The sequence below is a fragment of the Malaclemys terrapin genome, chromosome 14 (genome assembly GCF_027887155.1).
Source record: "Malaclemys terrapin pileata isolate rMalTer1 chromosome 14, rMalTer1.hap1, whole genome shotgun sequence".
Taxonomy (NCBI): Eukaryota; Metazoa; Chordata; order Testudines; family Emydidae; genus Malaclemys; species Malaclemys terrapin.
In genome coordinates, this window is record NC_071518.1 from 43,133,225 (window position 1) to 43,153,038 (window position 19,814).

At 49.3% G+C, this 19,814-nt stretch overlaps 1 protein-coding gene across 1 annotated transcript in view; it reads right to left on the reverse strand.

The window, feature by feature from the left end:
- FA2H (fatty acid 2-hydroxylase) overlaps positions 1–19,814 on the reverse strand; it is a 73,433-nt gene that overhangs the window by 30,404 nt on the left and 23,215 nt on the right. The window lies entirely within an intron of this gene.

Genomic DNA, 19,814 nt, shown 5'->3' on the forward strand with positions numbered 1-19,814 from the left:
GTTTTAAAAAAAAAAAAAAAAAAAAAAAAAGCCATCCTCAATTTTCACACCCCCACAATCCAAACAATTTTTGGATCAGGTAAATTAAATTTTGTGTTTCAATTTTGACTTTTGTCTTTACCATCAGTTCAGTCCAAAACAACTTAATATTGAAACCTAACTGAATTTTTCATTTAGAAAACATCAAAATGGGATGTTTCAACAATTTCGGAACTCTCCCTGCAATGAGCTTTTGAAATAGGAAGTTTGTTGAAACCCACCCATTCCCACAAAATTTTTGGTTTCAACTAAATCAGTATTTTCTGATGGAACAGCATTTAATCCCAGCCAACTTTAATTTCTACTAACTAGGCCATCAGTTCACTCTCAGCATTGCAAGCTAGATACCACGTGACTACCCTGAGGACACCTTTCAAGCAGCAGCACCCCCACCCCATCTGCAGACAGACATTTCTACACCTTTGGTTTCAGAAGTACAACACTCCTGACAGGCATCACAACAGCAGAAGCGGAAGGTTGAGGAGCTGCTATGGACAACAGGGGGTCACGTAAGCAGAGACGATGAGCAAATAAGGAGAACCACTATGAAAAGCAGCTGGAAACCCATAGCTCCAAATAGCCAAGTAAACTGGAAGTAAGGTCAGGTCACCTACTTCTAGCTAATGAAGAACCAGACTAGGGGGTTACAGTCAGGAAAGCGAAATCTCTTGTTTATTGATTCGTTTAAGCCACGTGTGCTTCAAAGAGGTTTACACACAAGCATAGGAAAAATGGGAAATCCAGCATTAAGGTTAACACCGGGGGCAAGAATTGGACTGTACGGAAATTAATAGCTCCAGACAGACAGCCATCAGCAATCAAATCCAGACACTTTCAACACAGTTAGCCTCATACACCTACCACTGCACTATGGCTGATTTACTCATCTAAGTACCGTCAGCACGGCCACAGACCACAGCCAGTTCACTTCCCGTTGGCGAGAGCAACGCTAGCCTCTGCCCCATTCCCCGTTTTGACCCCTTGTTAGTATGAAATAGAATTTTGGGTTTGACTTTTGATACTTTTATATTTTTATTAATATGTGTATAAAACAAAGACACTGTGTTGCATTCTTCACAACCAGATGGGGCTTTTAGTACAATGGGAAGAGATAAGGTATAGAGCTAAAGTGTTACAGGGTATGGTGGGAGCATACACTAAAGCTACTTGGCTCCTTTCTCAAGCCAAGGTCAAGCAACCAATTAGGAGGGGCAAGGGGATGGGGGGAGGCATCAGAAACACTAAAAGCCAAAGAAAAGCCTGGCCTTGGCCAGACCACCACCTCACTCCTCCGATAAAATACAAAAAAGGTGGAACGAAGACCCCAGACTCACAACCCTCCAAAACAAAACGGGACCATAAGTTCTAAGAGGAGTAACTAGGGGCGTGCCCTGCAGGTCTATTTGGGCCTGCTAAGGAGGAGGAGGTGGGAATGGGGAGGTGGGACACAGGCAAGGCCTTGCGGTGTCATAGCTGGGAGGTGGGACACAGGGGAAACGCTCTGCGGCATCAGAGTTGGGAAAGAAACACTGAAACAGACTCTGCAGCGAGTAAAGCTATGAATATGCTTGCTGGAAGCTTACCCCAATAAACATGGCATTGCCTGCACTTCGGACTTCTGGTCTTCTGCTTTCTGTCTGCATGACAAGAACCAGGGGAGGGGGTGAAGAGAAACCCTCTAGCACCTCTCACACCCAAGAGTGGAAGAATGCACCAATTGGGATTTTATCATCATCCAAGAGTGAGCTAGGCATCTTCCAATACAAACAGGAAAGCCATCCATAATCACTCACAGACCCTGCTGGCCAGACTTCCAGAGGGACCAAGGACGTGCTGTATAACCCCAGACAGACCCTGTTACATAAATCACTGTGTAATGGCCACAGACTAAGGCCCTTAAGAACGGTCTGCTTTGCAACGTGTACAAGATTCACGGCCAAGCCGCCTACCTGGAGAATGGTGTATGGGTACCAACTAACTGCGATGCTTGTCAAAGACTTAAAATCATAGAATCATAGGGTTAGAAAAGACCGCAAGGGTCATCTAGTCTAACCCCCCTGCCAAAATGCAGGATTTGGCTTTACCCAATACAAAAGGTGCACAGACAGTAGTAAGGCAGAGACGTTTGAGGTAGAACTCCTCCCCACTCCATACGTTGCAAAGTATTTGAAGCATAATCTTAAATTTTATATTTATATTATACCCACACAAGAAATTCAGAGTTATTTTACATTATTACACACACACACACAATTTGTTTGCAACTAACTACACCTTAGCAGAAGAGCTTTAGCAAGAGCTTCGGAGCAAGTTTTACAGTCAGAAAACCCACCCAGATGTCTCCAAGGAAGAATCCTCCTCATGTATACGGGCCTGGAGGTGAGGGGGAAGCAGAGCTTTGGAGCAGAGACAGGAGGTGGAGCGCAGAGCAGCAGGTTTTTGCCTGGAGCTGGAGTGGAGCACAGCTCCAAAGCCCCGGGGGGAAGGAAAGTGGATGCGGGAGTGAATGTAGATGTAGGGCAGCAGAGTAGCCTTCACCCCACAGAGACATGAGTTGAGTCCCAACTTGGGAAACAAGTCAGATCCAAAAATAAATCAGGCCACTGGACATAGTTGTCAGAATCCTTGAGAAGCCCCTAACAGCTATCTACATCAAAAGCTTTTCCTGTGCTTGCCTAGAGCCAGTGCTTTCATGAGCATGAGCTTCTGCCACAAAACTAACAGATGGGCATGACAGCAGTTCAACAGAACATGTGCAGGTATTTACTATGCCAACCTACGTGTGTCAAAAACAACACCAGAGCGGACATGTCTGCTATTCTCCCAATCTTGCCTCATATAACATGCCTGCAACCCTATTGGAGTGCAGGAGGTACGGGGACCAGAGCTCCACCTAGCACCGTTGTGACAAAACAAGGCAACAAAGGCACAGTGGTACCTGGAACCAAAGAGTCAACATTGCCAGCAAGAATGTGCAAGGCAAGAGGTTATCCAATGCACGGTTTCCACAGCTTGCTGACCATATTTATTTATGCTGGGTAGAACAGTGAAGTATAATTAACTTTGCCAGAATTACTTAACACATTAGGAGAAGGGTAGAGGTTGTTGTGATGAACTTGAAGATCCTGCTGTCGGAATTCGATAACGCAGTGGTAGGCAGCGGCCTCACAGACCAGGCACATGAGGCCAAGACGCCTCTAGTGCTGCCCTTGCAGACCAGAGATGCTGTCTTTTGAGGAATCTAATTCCAGTGCAATGTTACCACATGCAAGAAAACCGGTCGATAACAGCAATGCACATGGCATGACCTTGCATTCAGCAGTGAAGGCCAGCGAAAGGATTGCCCTATAGTGCCTCCATGTCCCTTAATTGTCGGTTGCATTTCACTCCCTGCCCTCTCAGTTAGTTTCATCCTCCTCCCGCTTGTGTACATACCTCATCTGTTTGACAGCATCCAAAGCTCATGGTCATCAGATTAACGAACAAAAAGCAGCAGAGCTGTTGACTTGCTCTAGGTTGTCAGTATACAGAGGGTATAACCTGTCCCACTCAGCAGGACAGCCTGGCAACTGTATTCTAACGGTCTCCTTGCCTTCTTGGTGTATAGCACTTTCATTGATTCATAGATTCCAAGGCCAGAAGGGACAACCATGATAATCTCATCTGACCTCCTGTATAGCCTCAGTCCCTGGAAAAATCATGGAGCAGGTCCTCAAGGAATCAATGATGAAACATTTAGAGGAGAGGAAAGTGATCAGGAACAGTCAGCATGGATTCACCAAGGGGAAGTCGTGCCTGACTAACCTAATTGCCTTCTATGAGGACATAACTGACTCTGTGGATGAGGGGAAAGCAGTGGATGTGTTATTCCTTGACTTTAGCAAAGCTTTTGATACAGTCTCCCACAGTATTCTTGCCGCCAAGTTAAAGAAGTACGGGCTGGATGAATGGACTGTAAGGTGGATAGAAAGCTGGCTAGATCGTCGGGCTCAACAGGTAGTGATCAATGGCTCCATGTCTAGTTGGCAGCCGGTTTCAAGCGGAGTGCCCCAAGGGTCGGTCCTGGGGCCGGTTTTGTTTAATATCTTTATTAATGATCTGGAGGATGGTGTTGACTGCACTCTCAGCAAGTTTGCAGATGACACTAAACTAGGAGGCGTGGTAGATACACTAGAGGGTAGGGATCGGATACAGAGGGACCTAGACAAATTAGAGGATTGAGCCGAAAAAAACCTGATGAGGTTCAACAAGGACAAGTGCAGAGTCCTGCACTTAGGACGGAAGAATCCTATGCACTGCTACAGACTAGGGACCGAATGGCTAGGTAGCAGTTCTGCAGAAAAGGACCTAGGGGTCACAGTGGACGAGAAGCTGGATATGAGTCAACAGTGTGCTCTTGTTGCCAAGAAGGCTAACGGCATTTTGGGCTGTATAAGTAGGGGCATTGCCAGCTGATCGAGGAACGTGATCGTTCCCCTTTATTCGACATTGGTGAGGCCTCATCTGGAATACGGTGTCCAGTTTTGGGCCCCACACTACAAGAAGGATGTGGAAAAATTGGAAAGAGTCCAGCGGAGGGCAACAAAAATGATTAGGGGTCTGGAGCACATGACTTATGAGGAGAGGCAGAGAGAACTGGGATTGTTTAGTCTCCAGAAGAGAAGAATGAGGGGGGGATTTGATAGTAGCCTTCAACTACTTGAAGGGGGGTTCCAAAGAGGATGGAGCTCGGCTGTTCTCAGTGGTGGCAGATGACAGAACAAGGAGCAATGGTCTCAAGTTGCAGTGGGGGAGGTCCAGGTTGGATATCAGGAAAAACTATTTCACTAGGAGGGTGGTGAAACACTGGAATGCGTTACCTAGGGAGGTGGTGGAGTCTCCTTCCTTGGAGGTTTTTAAGGCCCGGCTTGACAAAGCCCTGGCTGGGATGATTTAGCTGGGAATTGGTCCTGCTTTGAGCAGGGGGTTGGACTAGATGACCTCTTGAGGTCCCTTCCAACTCTGATATTCTATGATTCTATAGCACAGGCCAGAGAAATGCCCCAAAGTAATTCTTAGAGCAGAGCTTCTAGAAAACATCCCATCTTGATTTAAAAATGGTCAGCAATGGACAATCCACCATGACCCTTGGTAGATTGTGCCAATGGTTAATTACTCTCACTGTTACAAATTACTTCTTTATTTTCAGTCTGAATTTGCTTCAGCTTCCAGCCATTGGACACATTATACCTTTCTCTGCTAGACTGAAGACCCCATTATTAAATATTTGTTCCCTGGGTAGGTATTAATAGGACTATAATTAAGTCACCCCTTATAACCTTCTCTTTGTTAAGCTAAATAGATTGAATTATTTGAGTCTACTGCTATCATGCAGGTTTTCTAACCCTTTAATCGTTCTGGTGGCTCTTCTCTGGACCCTCTCCAATTTATCAACATCCTTCCTCAATGGTAGACACCACAACTGGATGCAGTATTCAGCAGTGGTTTCACCTATGCCAAATACAGAGCTAAAATAACCTCTTTACTCCTACTCAACATTCCCCTGGGTATGTATCCCAGGATTGTATTAGTGCTTTTGGCCACAGTATCACACTGGAAGTTCATGTTCAGCTGATCATCCACCATGACCCCCCAAATCTTTTTCAGAGTCACTGCTTCCCAGGATAGAGTCCCCCACATCCTGAATGTATGGCCTACATTCTTCATTCCTAGATGTATACGTTTACATTTAGCAGCATTAACATGCATATTGTTTGCTTGTACCCAGTTTACCAAGCAATCTAGATCGCTCTCTCTCAGTGATTTGTCCTTTTCATTATTTACCACTCCCCCAATTTTGGGGTCATCTGCAAACTTTATCAGTGAAGATTAACAACTTTTATTAATTAGCTTTAACAGTATAGGGCTGAGAACTGATCCCCGCAGGACCTCACTAGAAACACACCTCTTTGATGATGACTCCTTGTTTAAAGTTTCAGAGTAACAGCCGTGTTAGTCTGTATCCGCAAAAAGAAGAACAGGAGTACTTGTGGCACCTTAGAGACTAACAAATTTGTTAGTCTCTAAGGTGCCACAAGTACTCCTGTTCTTCCTTGTTTAAAGTTACATTTTGAGACCTCTCAGTTCACCAGCTTTTAATCTATTTATGTTGATTGGCATTAATTATATTACCCTCCTTTAAATCTTGATTCATCAAGTCCCATATCAGTTGCTCCATTATGTTGTCTGGGATTGGTGTCAGACTGACAGGCCTATAATTACTCTGGTAATCCTGTTTATCCTTTTTAAATATTAGCACAATAGTTTTCTTCCACTCTTTTGGAAATTCCCAGTTTTCAAGAGTTTTTGGGGAGAGGGAGAGGGGGGAAAATGAATATCAATGGTCTAGTGAGCTCCTCAGCTAGCTCTTTCAAAACTCCTGGATGCAAGTTTTCTGTGTCTGCTGATTTAAAAGTGTCTAGCCTTAGTAGCTGCTGTTTAACATCCTCCTGAGATACTAGTGGAATGGAGAGTATTAGCATATAGTATGACATCATCTGTTTATTTCCCAAATACAAAATAGAAATATTTATTGAACATTGCTCCCTTCTCTGTATTATTGATAATTCCTCCATTTCCATCTAGTAATATACCAATACCATTGTTAGGATTATTTTTGTTCTTAAATATACTTGAAAAACCTCCGCATTATCCTTAACTCTGCAGGCAATAGATTTCTCCTTGTGTCCCTTTGCTTCCCTTATCAATAGTCTACAATTCCTAGCTTTTAAATTTATATTCATTACTATCAACTTCCTCTTTCTTCCATTGGTTTATATAATAAATTTATGAAAGGAGAAAGTCCAGCTCCTAGTACAGACCTAGTGGAGGCATGATTAGTTTAACAAACATTACCTTTGTCATGCTCTAGAATAGATCCATTACAAGATTCTCCACAAGGGAGAAGGCAGAGAGGCCTTGCACCTGATTAAACTTAAAGGATTTAATTCCTCCTACATTCACTGTCCTTTCTCCTAAAGTTTCCCACCATTGCTACTGGCCCAATGGTGGGAGCACTACTCCAGAGAAACTGACAGAGGATGCCAGAGAGTTGCCCTGTTATTTAAACCCCACCAGCTCAGTTAGAGGACATGGTGGTTAAAGTAAACATTGACAGACAATCTACACGATAGTGTTCCCACCCCACCCATTAAGCATTAATGCCAGAAAGGCCTCTTTGTAGCCAAGCATAGCTAGGAGCAAGAAACATTTAACTGCAGAAGCCAATGCTTCCACTTGGAAGAAAGCCTCCAACTAAACTCTTGCTCACAATTTCGGAAAGGGTTGAGAGGGGGAAGAGTGTGCAAATTGTGCTTTTGTTCTACTTGGCAATTCATGGAGCAGGATGCTGGACACTCCCAATCCCCTCCCCACCTGCTCCCAGCTGCAGTAAATCACCTTCCCCCAGGCTGGAAACCAGGCAGGCACCAGTCTGAACTAGCTCCGCTGCCACTATTTAAAGAGAAAAAGACACTTATCAAACACTGTACACTACCCCCCCCCTAAGTTAGAGGGCCCACCACTCCTGAACTCCTGTGACAACATTACAACCCCCCCCCCAAGGCCAAGTATTATAAATGCAGATCATGGGCGGTGCATGAACTGCCGGCTCAGGGAGACTAGCCCCTGCCCTGCCCCTTCTGCTCCCCTTCCCCGCCGTAACCCAGAGCCCCCCAACCGCAGCTGCCGGCCCCACCACCCCAGCACCTCCAGGCCCGGAGTGCTGGCCAGGCAGGCAGCGCAGCTCCCAGTGCCCCCAGACCCAGAGCACTGGGTGGGTGGCACAGCCCTGGAGCGCCAGGCAGGCAGTGCGGCCCCCAGCACCTCCCAGCCCTGGGAGTCCTGGGCCACAAGCCGGCCATGAGTGAAGAGCACTAGCAGGAAGCAGGAGAGGCTCTGGGGGTGGAGGATGGGCAGGGCCAAGCAGGGCTGTTTGGGAAGGCTCAGCCTCCCCTGGCCTGCGATACCCGCTGCCCATGATTCAGATGCTCCGTGTTGTTCCTGCTAGCTGGAGATGGAACATACAGGCTGCTGCTCTCAGCAATGCTCAGAAAACAGGATGTTTGACGGTCACCTGCCTGCTCAGAAAGAGAGGGCAGAGTGGAGGGGTGGCATGACACCCATATGCATGTTGGATTTGATGGGGGTGGTGGGAATTTAATACCCCCTCAGCCCTGGTTTAGAAACATTCAGTAAAACATCCCTTTTACGAGCAGAAACTTTAAACACAAGAGGTACCATTAGAAAGCAAGTTAAAGAGTGCTGGAAGGGCACACGTGTGCCAAGGTTAGAGAGACGCATTAGCAGCCTCTTTTATCGCATGTACTGCACAGAGGGCATGTTTACACCATGGTACCGTCTGGCAGCGCTATCACAGCACGAGTTATCAAGACGTCAAAGGAGAAACACCTAGCCCACTTCATGAATTCATATTCCTCAGCCCCGCGAGAGAGAGGCTGCAGTTTGTCTTCCCATGCAGGGTGTCTACCCATCTATCGAAACCCTACAGATGTTCCTCTACCAGCAATCTCTGCTCAATGCCCCATCCTGTACCTCCTCCCCATCTCTTCTGCAAGGCAGCATGTGTGCTATCTGAATACGAATAATGTAAGGTCCAAGATTCTCACCCTTCTGTCAGTCCCATGAGTCCATGACCCCACATTGCAAGTTTCCAGTCTCAGACTAAGGTGGATATTATGCTCTGGGAAGATCCCCAACTCAGACTTCATAGTCAGCTTCCTTGGCTTCACCCACACTAAGGAAAGTCTAAATGTTTTTCTTCCAGTGCTACAGCTGCACCAGACTCAATGGTGCAAACCATCGTGCACCCTGGTGCAGAGGGATTGCTATCATGTCCTCTACCCCTGCTCTCAGACACACACGTTTTACTAGTGTATGCACACACTTTGCAGCACTGAGACTCTATCCACAGCTTCCCTCCAGGCCTACGAACAGATCTGAAGTTCCAAAGGTTTTTTTTTTTTTTTTTTTTTTGAGGTATTCCAGTTGTTTTATGCCAATCTCTGCCCACGGGCTGCTTGTGAAGTCTTTGCTCTGTGCTTTAACTTATGGGTTGTTTTGATTGGTCTGTGGTATGTTTGTTTGTTGACTGAATTACACTAACTGGTGAAAATTTGGCATTTCAGGCAGCATTCCCAGTGAACTTGTTCATCCCAGTGTCTGTAGAAAGCAAACAGCCAAAGCAACTGTGCTTGAAAATGTGAATGAGCGTTCAAGTAATTTTGTTGCATTATTCATCCAGCTCTGACTGTAATAATGCATCATCCTTTATTCCCGTGTTCTTCTCAGTGAGAGACTGTAACTCAACAGACTCTGGATTATCCCATGGGCATACACGGATCACAAGCCCTATAGTTATTGGGCTAGTGCAAAGGATCCATCCAATAGAAGGAGATCTCACCGGAGCGCTCACTAACATGGGACACTTCAGCAGGTTGGACATCCTTCTTTGCTAGCCAACACCCTTCTCGGTCACAGGAACTCTGGAACAAGGCGAGGTTCCCAGCTCTGATAGGTGACCAGCCACATCACCTCATCTCTGCATCATGGCAAGCAGCAAAGGTCTCTTTTGTGGGAAAGAGTTCAAAAAGGGGTTCAGAAAACCCTCTGCGGCTAAATGTCCAGGATCCAACGCACTCCCAAGTATGGAGGAACGTACTAGTGCTTCTCTGAGCGAGGGCAGACCAAGGAATGGCCCTGCCTGCACCATAGTGGCTATGAGAAACAAGGTCACAGTCACTGTTCTTCAGCCCTGATGAAAACCTATTGTGGGGGTCAGGCTGTGTCAGGAGTTTTCAATATCAAGCATGGGGAGAGTACGGAGAACAGTGGCGATCTGCATTATACCACTCGTGGAGGCAGACACCTCCTACGTGAGCGTCTGCAGGTACTACAGAGCTAGTTGAAAGCCTCTCTCAGATCTGCAGATGACTGTTGATAGCTACACTTTTTTTCATATAAAGGATCCAACCAGCTGTATGTTTAGCACCTCGGTAAACAATAATCATCACCTCCTCTGTAGGCACACCTCAATCAGGTCGTTCGCTGTAGCACTACCTGCACATGCTTGTTTGCCTCTGGGAACAGGATGGCTTGGGGTAGGCAATGGGATTTAGAGGGCATCACCTCCAGGCCACTTGCGCACCTCAGCCCAAAGGCATTGCCATCGGATGGCGGATGGTCACTTCCCAGCAGATTTGTGTCTGCTTAAAAGTCCCCACTGCGATTGCTGTCCCCCACCAGAAGCATCAAGACCAAACATCACCTCTTCAGCTTACGCTGCTACAGCTGTAATATTACCTTCAGCTATAACAAGCATGGCCCCATACCCTGACTCCTGTCCACACATGGAATCCTTTAGCATGAGTTAAACGGTGCTTTAACCTGGAGTTAGCTGACCGACCAGGTGGACACTCATGTGCTGACAACACTGGAGCTAGTAACGCAGTGGGGACTCAGCTGTTCTGTGATGCTAATAGACTCTGCAGTAATCCAACCATTGTAACCAGGAGCGCCGCCCTGAAATGCCACCCCCCCAGGTCACCTAACGTAGGGTTACCATACGTCTGGTTTTTCCCGGACACGTCCGGCTTTTCGGCAATCAAACTCCCGTTCGGGGGGAATTGCCAAAAAGCCGAACATGTCTGGGAAAATGCTGGCTGGGCACTTAGAATCATAGAATATCAGGGTTGGAAGGGACCTCAGGAGGTCATCTAGTCCAACCCCCTGCTCAAAGCAGGGCCAAGCCCCAGACAGATTTTTGCCCCAGATCCCTAAATGGCCCCCTCAAGGATTGAACTCACAACCCTGGGTTTAGCAGGCCAATGCTCAAACCACTGAGCTATTCCTCCCCCCAGCTGAGCTACTTCCCCTCCCGCGGCTGCTCTGCTCCTCCCTGACTCTTTGGCTCTGTTTAAGAGCCAAGCTGCCCGAGTGCTATGGGCTTCAGGCAGCCCCCTTGCCTCCGGACCCCAGCCGCCGGCCGGGCACTTCCCCTCCTGGGCTCCGGCGGCGCAGGGTCCGGAGGTATGGGGGCTGCCCGAAGCCGGTAGCGCTACCGACTTCACGGTTTGCCAGGCAGCCTCCAGACCCTGCGCCCCCGGCTGGGCGCTTCCCCTCCCCCAGCGCAGCTGGAGCCCGGAAGCGCCGGCTGGGGGCGCAGGGTCTGGGGGCTGCCCGGCAAACCATGAAGCCGGTAGCACTTGGGCAGCCCTTTTCGCGTGGCTGGGAGTGGGAGGGAGGAGGGGGCAGAGTTAGGGCGGGGAAGGGGTGGGGTTGGGGCGGGGCTGGGGTGGGAAATGGGCGGGGCCAGGGCCCCGTGGAGGGTCCTCTTTTTTTGTTTGTTAAATATGGTAACCCTACCTAGTGGGTTGCGCTGGCCCTGACTGTAACAATGAGGAGTCCGGTGGCACCTTAAAGACTAACAGATTTATTCAGGCATAAGCTTTCGTGGGTAAAAGCCCACTTCTTCAGATGCATGCAGCGGGTTTTTTATCCACGAAAGCTTATTGCCAAATAAATCTGTTAGTCTTTAAGGTGCCACCAGACTCCTCATTGTTTTTGTGGCTACAGACTAACACGGCTACCCCTCTGATACTTCCAACCACTGTGCAGCTCCAGTGGTGTTTTGGAGCTCTCACTGGAGCTAGGCCAACTCCAGAGGCATTAACAAGACAGCAGAGACAAGCCCTACAAGTCTGAGCCCCTTGACAGATATGGGAGCAACAGAGCAGTTGCCAAGTGCTTTCAAGATGGGCAGGATCTCCAGCCAATATCCAGTGACCAGGGTCCTGACAGATACTATGCAATGGCCACACCTAGGTACCAAGTGCTATAGGTGGTCTGGGCTCTCTGGCTCTGGCCTCCAGCTGAGTTCCAAAGCCAGGAAATCTGCCTCCATATTCAGAGCAGTGAAGGATCCTGATCTATCGTATCTAACCTGCATGCACAAACCCACAGCTAGCCACCCCAGCAAGGAAGCACAGAGCTGAAGGCTAGCTCTCTGAACAGCAGCAGACTAAGCATGCCCTTCCTCCAGGTATTTCACATTGAGTTACTCATTAACTAGACAGCAGGTAACTGCACATCCAAGCGCATTTCACTTGATCAACAGCGCTGACTGGGTAATGACTGTTTAGTTTTCCAGGTGCATGACTTCTGGAGAGCAGCAGTTCTCAGCCAGCCATGCACAGCTGTCAGGGACAATGCAGGCATCAGTCCCCAAAGGGAGAGCTGCTGGCTGCTCCCCACTCCAATACTCCTAGGACTCCCATAAAGCTCAGCCATCTAGACCAAAGACAGAAAGCTCCTGTGTGTAAAGTCCATGGCCAAGTCACCTCTGCCAGGAGTTTCACTGGTATAAAATTAAACCACAAGCAAGCTTCAGACAACCTAGAAGTCAGCCGGAGTAGCAAACAGGAGGTTAGAATCAAAGAGAAGGATTTGAAGAGAGGAGAGCAGTGCAAGGAGGCAGACTACTGGAGATCCAGCCCTTATCCACACAGAAGACCTACATCCAGCAAGGAGGTGAACAGCTCAGACATGCTGGCCAGACAGGTCCAAAAAAAGTCATTTTATTTTCATTCAGCCCCCTTAAAAATCCATCCTGGTGTCACCCACTCTGGTGCAGGGAGGGCATGGAGTCTGGGAGGGGAGGTGTACTCAATAGGATCTCTAAAATAAGAGCTGGTTTAGAAACTGCTGGTGTTTCTAGCACGATGGGGGACACATAGCCGGCAGCGCATTACAGAGGGAGTATGAAACAGCGTTTCTAGCTATATTCTAGAAGATATGCAAGTCTGACAGTGAGAGTGGAAAGAGACAATGACTCTTCCCAGGAAGTTGTATAGCTCCCCTGATTAAGCGACCCTGGGCTAGAATGCTCTGGACACACATCAGTGCATCACTTCTAGCGCTTCCCTGCAGCTCTATTCCCGCATCTGAGCTCTTTAGATTACTCGAGGGGCTGCAGTCCTGTTAGGTGCTAGGAATCATAGAATCATAGAATATCAGAGTTGGAAGGGACCTCAAGAGGTCATCTAGTCCAACCCCCTGCTCAAAGCAGGACCAATTCCCAGCTAAATCATCCCAGCCAGGGCTTTGTCAAGCCGGGCCTTAAAAACCTCCAAGGAAGGAGACTCCACCACCTCCCTAGGTAACGCATTCCAGTGTTTCACCACCCTCCTAGTGAAATAGTTTTTCCTGATATCCAACCTGGACCTCCCCCACCGCAACTTGAGACCATTGCTCCTTGTTCTGTCATCTGCCACCACTGAGAACAGCCGAGCTCCATCCTCTTTGGAACCCCCCTTCAGGTAGTTGAAGGCTGCTATCAAATCCCCCCTCATTCTTCTCTTCTGGAGACTAAACAATCCCAGTTCTCTCAGCCTCTCCTCATAAGTCATGTGCTCCAGACCCCTAATCATTTTTGTTGCCCTCCGCTGGACTCTTTCCAATTTTTCCACATCCTTCTTGTAGTGTGGGGCCCAAAACTGGACACCGTATTCCAGATGAGGCCTCACCAATGTCGAATAAAGGGGAACGATCACATTCCTCGATCTGCTGGCAATGCCCCTACTTATATAGCCCAAAATGCCGTTAGCCTTCTTGGCAACAAGAGCACACTGTTGACTCATATCCAGCTTCTCGTCCACTGTGACCCCTAGGTCCTTTTCAGCAGAACTGCTACCTAGCCATTCGGTCCCTAGTCTGTAGCAGTGCATGGGATTCTTCCGTCCTAAGTGCAGGACTCTGCACTTGTCCTTGTTGAACCTCATCAGGTTTTTTTCTGCCCAATCCTCTAATTTGTCTAGGTCCCTCTGTATCCGATCCCTACCCTCTAGTGTATCTACCACGCCTCCTAGTTTAGTGTCATCTGCAAACTTGCTGAGAGTGCAGTCCACACCATCCTCCAGATCATTAATAAAGATATTAAACAAAACCGGCCCCAGGACCGACCCTTGGGGCACTCCACTTGAAACCGGCTGCCAACTAGACATGGAGCCATTGATCACTACCCGTTGAGCCCGACGATCTAGCCAGCTTTCTATCCACCTTACAGTCCATTCATCCAGCCCATACTTCTTTAACTTGGTGGCAAGAATACTGTGGGAGACCGTATCAAAAGCTTTGCCAAAGTCAAGAAATAACACATCCACTGCTTTCCCCTCATCCACAGAGCCAGTTATCTCATCATAGAAGGCAATTAGGTTAGTCAGGCACGACTTCCCCTTCGTGAATCCATGCTGACTGTTCCTGATCACTTTCCTCTCCTCTAAATGTTTCATAATTGATTCCTTGAGGACCTGCTCCATAATTTTTCCAGGGACTGAGGTGAGGCTGACTGGCCTGTAGTTCCCCGGATCCTCCTTCTTCCCTTTTTTAAAGATGGGCACTACATTAGCCTTTTTCCAGTCATCTGGGACCTCCCCCGATCGCCATGAGTTTTCAAAAATAATGGCTAATGGCTCTGCAATCTCACCCGCCAACTCCTTTAGCACCCTCGGATGCAGCGCATCCGGCCCCATGGACTTGTGCACGTCCAGTTTTTCTAAATAGTCCCGAACCACTTCTTTCTCCACAGAGGGCTGGTCACCTTCTCCCCATGCTGTACTGCCCAGTGCAGCAATCTGGGAGCTGACCTTGTGCGTGAAGACAGAGGCAAAAAAATAATTGAGTACATTAGCTTTTTCCACAAAAAAAGCATCACAATCGCACAGGGATCTATGTACTATTGAAAAATACAGCTAGTTTGGTGGTGGAAGAGCTCTGGTTGGCATCCTTGCAGACTTAGGGTCTCGTTATTCAGGTGACCTTGAGCCATGGGCACTGCGTCTCCTTGCTGCCTCAGGGCATGGCTACACTTGCCGATGTAGAGCACTTTGAGTTAAACCAGCCTTTGGAGAGCGCAGCAGGGAAAGTGCTGCAGTCTGTCCACATTGACAGCTGCAAGCGCACTGGCGTGGCCACATTTGCGGCACTTGCATCGGCATTGGGTGCAGTGCATTGTGGACAGCTATCCCACAGAGCACCTCTTCCCATTCTGGCGCTGTGGCTTGTGGGAAGGAGGTGGGGGAGCGGGTATTCCGTGTCCTGTCCCAATGCCCCATGATGCATCAGTTCACATCCCAGCAATCCCTCTGCTTCCATCCATAATTGGCGCCATCTTTCAACTTTTTTATAGTGTGCACTCTGTCTTCCCTTTTGGTCTGTGGGAATGGAGCCCGAACTGCTGAGCAATATGCGGACAAGTCTCACCAGCTCGTCACATTTGGCAGTTGAGTTATTCCTTAAGATCCAAAGTGACAGTAAGAGTGAGGGTGAGGAGTCCAACGATGATATCGACTCGAGTAACGCATACTACATGAGATTGCTTGTGGCATTCACGGACATGCTCACCACTGTGGAATGGCGCTTTTGGGCTCGGGAAACAAGCACTGAGTGATGGGATCACATAGTCCTGCAGCCATTCCTCATCATCCCAGACTTGCAGAACTTTTGGATGAGTAAAGCCACTTTCATGGGACTGTGTGATGACCTCACCTCCACCCTGCGGCACAAGGACACGAGATTGAGAGCTGCTCTGACGGTGGAGAAGTGGGTGGCTATTGCAATCTGGAAGCTGGCAACTCCAGACTGGTCGCTAAACAGTTTGGAGTGGGGAAGTCAACCGTTGGAATCATGTTGATGCAAGTTTGCAGGGCCATTAATCACATCCTGCTCAGAAGAACTGAGACTCTGGGTAACGTGCATGACGTGTGGCTGGCTTTGCACAAATGGGTTTCCCTAACTGCGGAGGGGCAACAGATGGGACGCATATTCCAATTCTGGCACCAGCCCACCTAGTCTCCAAGTACGTTAATCGGAAGGGCTATTTCTCTATGATTCTCCAGGTGCTTGTGGATCACCGTGGGTGTTTCATTGACATTAACACAGGCTGGCCCGGAAAGGTGCATGACACACGCATCTTTCGGAACACTGGCCTGTTCAGGAAGCTGCAAGCCGGGACTTTTTTCCCCCCAGACCAGAAGATCACCGTAGGGGAAGTCGAAATGCCCATTGTGATCCTTGGAGACCCCGCTTACCCGTTAACGCCGTGGCTCATGAAACCCTACACAAGAAGCCTTGACAGCAGCAAGGAGCGGTTCAACAACAGGCTGAGCCGGTGCAGAATGACTGTGGAGTGTGCTTTGGCCATTTAAAAGCACTCTCTGTATGGGAAGCTGGACCTGGCCGATAACAGCATCCCCCCGCTTATATCCGCATGCTGGACCCTCCATAACATTTGTGAAAGGAAGGGTGAAAGATTCACTCAGGAATGGAACTCAGGGATTCAATACCTGGAGGCTGAATTTGAACAGCCAGAGAGCAGGGCTATTAGAGGAGCCCACCGTGGGGCTGCAAGGATTAGGGATGCCTTGAGGGAGCAATTTGAGGCTGAAAGCCACCAGTAGTGTCTGGTGCCCTGCATGGGAGTGAAGTTCAGTGGTTCCAATGTGAGTAGTAATCTGTGTTTGCTATGTATGATGCACGGACTTGCAGCGCCCGTTGCTTTCCTGGGCTAAGATATCTTTTACTTTATGCAATAATAAAGAATGTTTTCAAAGCAAAAAATCCATTTATTGAAAAGAAACAACTGCTTGGGAAACAGAAAGGGCAAGGGAGTGGGGTGGGCAACGGTACAATCACAGATTTGCATATGTCCTGTTATCATACTCAGCCTTCCTGTTTGGAGTGCTGTGCAATGAGTGCTGCACTTCAGGATGGGAGTTGAGTGCAGTGGGTAAGGGTCGTAGTTTTCAGGGCTGGGTGGTGAAGCTACAGGTGTTGGAGGCAGCTGGTGGCAATAAGAACCCAGATGTTGGGGAAAGTGGGTTGGAGGTGACATGGGAGCACAAGGGAAAAAGTTTTGGGACAAGGGCTGCAGGGGGGGTGAGCGGGCGCAGTAGTGCTCCACTTGCATGGCTCCAAACACCTTGATCGAGTCCACTTGGTGCTCCATGATGCTTATCAGCCACTCCATGCTTTGGTGCCAGCGATCCACATTCTGCTGGCGGACCCTCCTTTCACTCTCCCGTCACTCCAGCATTTTTTGATTTTCATTAAGGGAGTGCTGCATGACTTCATGCAGCATGTCCTCTTTGCTTCTACGTGGCCTCTTCCTGATTCTTTGCAGCCTCTCGGATGGTGATAACACAGATGGCTGAGATCTCACGGTTGCATCTGTAAAGGCAAAATGCAACACTTAACTGAGGCAGCATTGCTCTGTCTGGTGTGAACAATGATTCCCCCGTACTTAAGGAGGGCAAGCACAGTCTACGCAATAGCATAATTTGCCCGTCCCCAAGTGAACGCACATAACCCCCGGGAGCCCCAAAATGGTGATTAAGCACAGGGTCAAGGGGGACTGATTCTTTCAGGGCTGTACTGTCCTCTGGGTTTCTGTGCCTTGGGGAGAGCCAACAGCTGCAGGGGGCCCCTATACTGAACACTGTCCCAACATTTTCCACAGGACTTCATCCTGGAAGATATCTCACTGCTGAGGGTGACCAGGGAAGCAAGAGAAGGTCTTCTACTACAATGCGGCTTCCGCCCTGGCCCATAGGCAGCTTCCTTGTGTGCAGCAATGGTCCCCCCACCCCTCACAGCACAGTGGTGCTGACATGTTTGCCTGACTGGGAAGAACCACAACGGCTCTCCCACGAAACCTGCACAAGCGCATTGCCCAAGTTCTGGCTGAGACCTCTGAAGAGATCACTGAGGCCAATTACCACGATGTGAGAGAGCACATCAATGCCCTATTCCGCATCTAGGCATGCATGCAGCCCTAACCCTCCTCGCCCCAAGAGCCCCCATCGAATAACTTCCTTCCCAAAATAAAAGCCACTTACCGGGAACCTCCTCTGGTGTTTGTACTTCCCCAAGCACTGGCCGCCGCGACTGGCTATCTTCCTCCTGGCTGCATGCATCTAGGGATGCCAGGGTGTCTTCCCCTTCCCCCTCCTCCTCCTCCTCAGCACTCTCACTCCTGCTTTTCTCCTACTCCACCTCCTGCCTTGTTGGACTGGGCTCTGAAGTGTCCATGGTGGTACTCTGAGCACGGTGGGTGCTCGTGTCCCCCCGCCCCCAACTCCACCCCCTCCCTCCCTGCCCCTATTGGATCACTCCCCCAATCCCTGCCCTGGCCCTACCTCTTCCCCAAGCACACTGCGTTCCTCCTTCTCCCCCCTCCCTCCCAGGCTTGCCGCGCGAAACAGCTGTTTTGCGGCACAAGCGCTGGGAGGTAAGGGGGAGAAGCAGGACGTGGCAGCCTGCTCAGGGGAGGCGGCGGAGGCGAGCTGGGGCAGGGGGGCATGTCGGGGAGCTGCCAGTGGGCGCTCTGCACCCACCAATTTTCCCCCATGGGTGCTCCAGCCCCAGAGCACCCATGGAGTCTGCACCTATGACTCGGAGTGGAGGTGGGATCGCTCCCAAGTATCGCATCCAGCTCTTTGTAAAAACGGCAGGTCGCAGGGGCAGCACCGGAGCAGCTGTTTGCCTCCCGGGCTTTGCCGTAGCATTCCGCAGCTCCTTCACTTTAACCCTGCACTGCAGAGTGTCCCAATCATGGCCCCTTTCCATCATGTCCCTTGATATCTGCCTGAAGGTATCGTAATTCCTACCGCTGGAGCACAGCTGCAACTGGACAGCTTCCTCCCCCAAAACACTGGTAAGGTCCAGCACCTTGCCATTGCTCCATACTGGGAGATCGCCTGGCACGTGGAGGCGTGGTCACCTGGAAAGATGCGCTAAGAGCACTTCACACCTGGCTGAGCAAACAGGAAGGGGATTTTTAAAACTCCCAGAGAATTTAAAGGGCAGGTCTGATGGTTGGTCACCTGAGGGCAGGGCAGTAGAGTTCAAAGTGATGACCAGAGTGGCTAGAACAGGCATTGTGGGACACTTCTGGAGGCCGATCAGAGCGCATTGACAGACCAGGGCGTTCACACTGGCGCTGCGGCACTCCAGCGGGGACGCATCAAACGTTATTCCACTCGCCGAGGTGGAGTACCAGAAGCGCTGTAGCCGCAGAGTCAGAGCGCTCTACGTGCCTTGCCAGTGTGGACAAGTCGTGAGTTAGAGCGCATTAAAGCAGCCCTGTGCGCTCTAACTCGCAAGTGTGGCCAAGCCCTCAGAGTCAGACAACAGGGAGGTTCCCTCTTGGGGGCAGGCACAATCCAGGCTCCAGGCCCAGATTTTCACAGGTACGTAGGTGTTACAGAGGCCGCCTGGAAATGCCCATGTCTCATCTTCAGAGGGATTTAGCACTTAGCAGCCGAAAGTCCTACTAAGAACTGGACTGAGAGCTAATTTGTTTCACTTTAGCCATGGACTAGCCAAACAATGGCTGATGGGCTGGACTCCAATCTGTGACGTCACTGTGAAAGGCAGATGGTAAGTAGCTATGTAGCCTCAACCAAACTCGTATACGGAACACTGACAAAGAAGCTGGAAAGTCATTTAGTATCTCCTTTGGCAACCTCCCTGTGGCTGCAGTCTCAGTTCCTCCCTCCTCTGACTCGCTTGCATGGCTGAGATTTGTAAGCCCACATGGACACCCACACAGAGCTGCCAAACGCTGCTTCAGATCAGACGTTCAGATTTAATGCGTGTGGCCACACCAATTCCTCCCAGCCACAAACATGCCATCTTAAAAACACAAAGGCAGCTCCAGTCAA